This window comes from Amblyomma maculatum, chromosome 1, assembly GCF_055883805.1.
Source record: "Amblyomma maculatum isolate TAMU_Amacu chromosome 1, ASM5588380v1, whole genome shotgun sequence".
In the NCBI taxonomy this organism is placed as follows: Eukaryota; Metazoa; Arthropoda; class Arachnida; order Ixodida; family Ixodidae; genus Amblyomma; species Amblyomma maculatum.
In genome coordinates this window covers 414,104,300-414,111,588 of record NC_139344.1, presented here as the reverse complement: position 1 = coordinate 414,111,588, position 7,289 = coordinate 414,104,300, and the positions used below count along the sequence as shown (strand labels likewise).

At 41.1% G+C, this 7,289-nt stretch overlaps 1 long non-coding RNA gene across 1 annotated transcript in view; it reads right to left on the bottom strand.

Annotated features, from left to right (window-relative positions):
• Positions 1–550: 550 nt before the first annotated feature.
• The window catches only part of LOC146208975 (uncharacterized), a 68,303-nt gene continuing 61,564 nt past the window's right edge, over positions 551–7,289 (bottom strand). The window contains exon 3 of the long non-coding RNA XR_014703416.1: positions 551–637. This is a non-coding gene — a long non-coding RNA (uncharacterized LOC146208975). The remainder of the gene's footprint in view (positions 638–7,289) is intronic.

The window sequence follows — 7,289 nt, the reverse complement described above, 5'->3', positions numbered from 1 at the left end:
TGTGTCATTGCTTCACATGATCATTTTATCCGACTTTAATGGTTTTAGGTTCCCCTTTAGAACTGTTTCTTGTTACTTCCGTCCCGTCATTTTTTCATATGATTCTTTTAGCTGGTATTAATGTTCGCTTCCATAATTATTCCTTTTTTCCGCTTTCCTTGTTTTCTTATCGCAAAGAGGTGTTTTTTTTTATCCTCCTTTTAATGCTCCCTTTATTTTACCATCTCTGTCAATTCCTTCACGCCACCATTGTTTTTTCGTGAACCTACACATTGTTTTATAGCCTTACCAAAAACCTTTTTCGCCTTTTTAATCTTCATTGGAGCTCTTTTTTACTCAGTCTGAATATGTTTTTTTTTTGTGATGCTTTTTTGGGACATGACGTTTTAGTTCTCGACCTTTTATCTGGCCTTTTGTAATGTGTGTGTGTACGCATAAAGTAAAAAAAAATACTATAGCTTTTACCTTCATACCGTTTATCACGTCTCATGTGAAAGATAGGAGTGGTTGCGCGCCTCAGTTCTCTGAGGTATATATAGCAAGTACTTTCGTTCACCAATTAACAGTTGGAAGTCCGCGCCCGTGTTGTCGTTTTTGTTCCTAGTGTCCCGTTTCATTCACGCAGTTTAACTTTTATCTGTAAAAAGGTAGCCAACGTCTATTATCAGCATTGACAACAATTGGAATATTTATCTGGTAGAAATCATTGTGCAAATAATAATGAAATCATGTAGATCATCGGCAACAAACTAGAAGTGTGTATCCTACAACGAGTTTCTAATAGTGGCTTCATTTTATTGTTGATTTTCTGTGGTGGTGGGGTGCTTCAGTTTAGCATTATAATGCAAAACCAAATTCATAGTTTTCAACATATAATGCAACTCTGCAACACTTAAGACAATAGAAACAGATAGGAAACTAACCAGGACGCATAAATAATTTTGCAGGAAAACTGCCAGCATTCTTTAGTGCTTGGAAATGTGGCTGCAAGGCGCGGAGTATTACACCGAAGCTATTTAAAATTCAGAGCGGCCGCGACATCAAAACTGCGGCAACATCATCTGGGTACGGGCTCGGAATATAATTGTCCGGCCAATCAAAACAGCCACTGTGAGAGGGTGTAAGGTTGTTTTAGCGGGTTTAACATCTCAAAGCAACAGAGGCTAAGAGAAACGCCCTAGTGGAGGATCCAGAAATTTTTGGGTTACTTAACGTGAACTGACATTGCACACAACACGGGCGGAAGCCCACTCCGCCTCCATCGAAACGCAGCGGCCGACGGTCGGGATCGAACCCAGGTACTTGGGCAGAGTAGTTGGACATCTTAACCACTGCACCAATATTTCGAGGCTCACTTTAAAAGATTGGAAATGTGGAGAAAAACCGAAACTAGTTCTCCTTTCAGGCTACCGGTTGGGTCGGCGTTCATGTCGACTTCATGGTCAGCTGTCAATAACAAGGTTGGCTCAAGAGTAAGCCTAGGGCGTGCTAGACCCGCTGCCCACTGCTCACGCCTTCAAATTCGTACCGTTTGGTTAGAAACCCACTGGGTACCTAAGCTCGGTGGTCCCTTAAACAACGTGGTAGCTTACGACTTTATGTTATTATTTTACGTGAAATACTCATTGCACAAATAGTGAAATACTTAGAGATTAAATGAAGATTAGCGAATAATAGGCGAGAAAGAAGTTACGTGACCTGAACAGAGATATGTAGGAGGGTAATGCCTGCGGTAGTCATTTCACATGTAGTGTCTTACTCTTTAAACAAGAACACAAGTCTACCAACATATTTTTGTAGCGAAAAGTACAATAGGCTAGTCAGCAGGGCATTTCGGTTAAGCTTCGCTAGTCACACCTGCACATGAGAAGTAAATATAGTAACAAGCTGATCCGATTCATTGAAGAGAAGGAGGTGAACAAGAAAAAGAAGGAAAGAGAGAAGAGGGAGGAGGATTTCGTCAAATGGAGCAATAAGATTCAGAAGTCGCTAAGAAGAGAAAACTGGGGAACAAGAAGACCTTGCGAAGAAAAAAAGAGAGGAAGAAGACGAAGAAGAAGCCGGTGAAATGAATTTATTCCGATAACTTCCTATAAGGAATACTATAAAAAATCGTGTAACGATTTTCTGCAAACCCCGGACAGACTTTGTGAACAATACATTTGTTAGCTGTCCTTACGCATAACCAAACTTATTCAAGTTGAACCGCCATAATTTTTTTAGGATAGAATAGATTGGTAGGAGAGGAAATGCAGGGAGGCGTACAAGAAAGGCTTCTGGTTGGCTGCCCTTCACTAGGGAAAAGTGATAAGGGGATTGATAAGGGGAAGGGAAATATTATTTGGAACACAGTCACAACTTTTCACTCAAGCCAGCGGCTGTCAGGTAACAAAACAGTGTCATGTATGGCTTGAAGGCAGTCGACTATCGTGGACACGAACGAAGGATTGTATACGCAGTAAATGTGCTAGAATCTAGGCGATCTAGCGTACAAAATAAGTCATGTCTCTCATTCCCAAATTCAGATAATTAGCACAAGAGATATTCAACTGCCTCTTTACAGCCACAATATTCCCAGACAGTGCTTTCGGCTGCTCCAATATGGAAAGCATATTTGCTCCTGAAAGCAACATCGAGCCATAAACGGCACAGGAACGTTTCTTCTTGCGGCTATTAAACGCAGCAATTGCTCTGGCTGTTTTGTATGTGAACAATCGCTGTGCCTGGAAAGAAGGTCTGATAAGAAAGAAGGTGAAATAAGGATGGCCAAACAGCGAAAAAAGAATGCAAATTAAGAACACTTGGAAGTTATTGCGCCCGTTTACCCTCAGATGCAATGCAAATATTAGTCTAACGTTTTCTGCGTATTATTTCACAGCGTCTCCGTCAAAATGACTCTGGTTTGCCGTCTAGCTAGAAGTTTAGAGTGCGTATGATAAGTAGCGCGGGTTTCATTAAACGAGTCATCAGAAGAAATAATTTAACTCGCTGTAGGTGTGTTGAATTTCATCTATCGAAAATTTGCGGCCATTTACCAGAGCACGAGAGAAAACGAACGTGGAGCACAGCGCAGGAAGATAGATAGTGCGGCAATAGCAAGACAGGGCGTAGGGAAAGGCGGAAGTGGTATAGAGGCTGCACTATAAAGAATGGAGAGAAGAAATGTAGAACGCAAGCGTCAGTAAGAGAATAGGGAGTGGTTAGGCGAGAATAGCCTGGCATTCCATTTGCATGTGTGCGGCTTTTTCTACAGAGTCAATGAAGGAAACGACCATTTGTAGGTTCCTTAGGTGAGCAAGCTGAAGCCACGCACCGAGACTGTCTTGCACAGCCTATACGTATGGAATAGCTTATAGTTGCATACGTGATCTGCTGCGCATAAATTTAAATTTCTTGCTTGTAATTTAGGTATGTCCTATTTTGCTGTCAACTACTTGATAGTGTGCTTGCAAGAGAATGAAGGTTATTTTTTATTCTTATTTTCGTCTTGAACTAACAGCAACAAAGCACGCAAAAAAATTCGACCGTTCGATTTGTCAGACTGCATCTGCAAAGTCGAACTTGCGTTGCCTTCGCAGTCACTCCGTTATTCCGCTCACTTACAAGATGCTCAGCATTATAACAACGGTCATTGCATTCGCAAATGCGAAAATCTTCAGGATTTTCTTCGCCGCAGTTGATTGGGGAGTCACAGTTGCACTCCCAACTTCACCATCCAAGCTTGCCTGTAACAAAATCTCTAAGTAAACTTACGTTTTCTATGTCATGTTTATGCTTTACAATGACACCTTCCCCTGATTCCACCTAAAACATATGTACATAAATCTTGCATGATCTGTGTATGTAATTACAAGACAATGCTACTGGCGACTTGCAATGAGCTGTCCTTTCGCAAGCCGCACGAATCAGATTGCTCCCTTGGGAATACGATGCAGCAAATCAAAGCGCTTCATGTTTCGTCTGAATATTTCCCTTATCGTTTTTGCAAGACGTACGCAAGGAAAAGTTGCACTAGTAAGCTACATGCCCAATCCGTTTTCTGCCTTTTCATAAAGAGCATAAGCTGCTTGTTATTTTGTTTCTAAGGAAGCTCTACATACACATGCTGGAACACTACAGTTCAGAAAGCTGTAATATCTGTCGCAGCAAATCCTCGTCACGACTGAAGAAAGTAGACTCTATGCCAAAAGCCCTCTTACAACACATGCAGAATATGGCTTTGCGCTAGCTCTTTCTTAGGGCGAGAGATCTGCATATTACACTTTCGTTCTTTTTTCATCAACGTTGGTATTTCTTCAGTTGCTCTCGGCCTGGGCACCCAGAAGTAAGGGCTGGTGCAATTTCTTCCTCGGCATCTGTCGGCGCAGCTCACAGAATATTCTTTTCGTATGGCCAAACTGCTTTCTTCTTTTTTGCGCCTTCTGCAAATGTGTACTTTTCAGCAAGAGCAGCGCATGCATCTCACTTCAGAAAAGATGTACCATACTGCATCAAAATAAACTGTGGCATAAACATGCATGGTTTCGGTGTGGATGCAGCTGCCTCATTGGGGTTCGTCATTGAAGAAAAGCGTGCAGGTGGAGCTCATTGAAGCGCGTTCCAACGCGGGAGTCAGAACAACCAGTCTACTTGGCAAGACATGTATACTTTCGGACCTCAAGTGTTTGCAAGAATCGCAGAAGATTTGAAAACTGCGGGAATGATGCTTGGACAAAGTCCACTTGAATAAAGACAAAAAAAGTAGCTGGCGTTTATCTTTAGGTAAACCCGGTAGGTTGCGCTAGCAAAGCCGACGTAGCTTCTCTTTCTCTTCTTCTTCTTCTTCCTTTTCTTCTTCTTTTTCTTCTTCTTCTTCTATCTCTTCCTCTTCACCTTTTTCCTCCTGTGTCGCGGCGTGGCTACCAACCGGGTTTACCCGATCGCTCTAAAGGTCAAACATGGCTACCGGCCGGGTTTACGCGACGGGCTGAAGCCTGGCGTAGTATTTCTTACGCATTAAAGGAAGGAAACATTATTTGCAGTCAGGTTTGACAGTTTTGACACCAGGGTAATCAAAATTTCAATGTCGGCGTCCAGCGTTCGTCAGTAAAAATAGGAGGAACACTTGGCGCACCCTAAATGAGTATGCCGCAATAGCGTTAACATATCTCATATGCGTTTCGTTTTGCCAATCCAAGTTTACGTGCAGTACATGTACAGAAATTGAAATTCAAGGCTTTTCCTTATGAACCACCATGCGTAACGTATAAAGTATTGTCAGTATCACAAACCTCCTGAAGGTAAGAATAATTTGGGCCTCGCAGCTCCATCGGGTAGAACAAACACGAATGCTGCAGCAGCCGAACCACAATGATTAGCACCAAGGCCCTCCGTTTTGTGCTTCAACGGTGTAAATACATGCTTCTCGCTCCCTTGTTATTCATCAACGCATTGAACTTTGCGATTCACTTAATCAATAATCCTTTAAGTTCTGCCACTGTTGTTCACTCTTTCTAATCTTAAGATAATATAAGGCGCCATTTAGTATGTGCGGATGTGTTATATCTCATATATTCGTTAGTACACCTATAAGCAACCACAATATACTAAATGCTGCACCAAATCGACATAACGTCCCGCTTAACCAAGCTGTAAAATGCTAATGTATGATCCAAAGGTTATCGTGTCTGCGTATGAATGCAAGGGATGTTGAATCTAATTTGAAAGAAGTTTGTACCTACGTCAGCTGAAACCTCAAATAACCTGATGGAAAACGACTTTTTGATGAAAATATTTTGGAGATACTAGGTGCAAAATTAAAAGGGCTGTGAAATAAGCGAGAAAGAAATTCCATTTTGACGGGGATCAGAATTGAATGAAGGCCTGCGGGAGCCATTTCAGTTGTAGTCTTACACTTATAAAGAAGCTTAAGTCGCCCCACATTTGTTCGTAGCAAAAGCAACAAGAAGCTAGACAGCGGCGAATTTCCGGTAAGTGTCCCTAATTACAATGCTGCGTATGCGCTATGCCCATTGCAACCATTTGCTCCGGGCTGCCGAAGAATGGATGAATAAGACGAAGGGAATGTCATCCGGTTTAAAGCCGAATAATCTGCGACAAGAACGTTCGAGTCAGATTTTGTGAAGAATTAATTTACTACGTTTCGCTACGCACATCCACGTTTAACCGAATTGAGGTGCCATGAATTTGTTTTAAACATAGAAAGAAACGTGTTGGCCTGGAGTATAATCCATTTCCCACGTGATATTTTCTCTTTAAACAAATGTTCGGCTTAATTTGCTCTCTCGCGTTGCATCAATTTTGGCTTTAGAGAAGAGGTAGCTCGATATCTCGTGCACTATGTCAGGTAGAATTATGTGGAGCACTCGGGAAAATGGGATAGCTCCGCTTGCTCATTGCTAGACATTCCTGCACTGAATATTCAAGTAATAAGTTGACTGAATTAAAACTGTGAAACAATATGAATATGGTACAGTGTTCCTATACTTCATGGATTCTATGCTCAGCTCGTTTATCGTATTCGTAATTTAACATTTAAAATAAAAAATACGATACAACAAATTGAATTATAATCAAAATATATGGAACTTTCCTAGCCTTTCTGTGTCTGGAATGCAGAGGGAAGGGGAATATTGTTTGGGCTTAAGACGTCAGTCAAATGGGAAGCCTGATAAAGAAGAAAAGCTGCAGGAAGTTGGGGCCTTTCTTTATTTTTTTTTGCTACCAAATTTTGGCCGATTCCCCGCTGTGAGTATGGGCCACACATTATTTGGTCAACAACAACGATTACAACGCAGCCTCTGTCTCTTGTAGTTCGAAGTGACGCTACTGCACATGTTTAAATAACAATATTTTTCTGTATTAGACAAGGTTTATAATGAAGCTGATCTAAAATTGCAAAAATATTTCACATGAACAATACCATAAAACAACCGCCACATATTGCACGGTATTATCCTAATGTCTATCAACATATTACAAATTTACCGCTTGTACAATAGCACATGCCATTCAGGCCCTTGCATTCGTAGATTGTGAAAAGTTTACAATTCATGTAAAATGAATACAAAAACAGGGCCAGGATATAAGGTACAAAGTAAATTTGCTGTCTTAGTGAAGCTATAAATTACAAAATGAAGTTCAATTGCGTCTGTATTTTATGGCAGAGGACAACAATATCTCAATAATATGGTGTTTAGAACACACGTGGTGTACACTAAAGGTTTACAGCACCTTGAAATTTGTTTACTGTGGCAGGTATTGGATAGGTCTTTGTTTGCTACCAATAA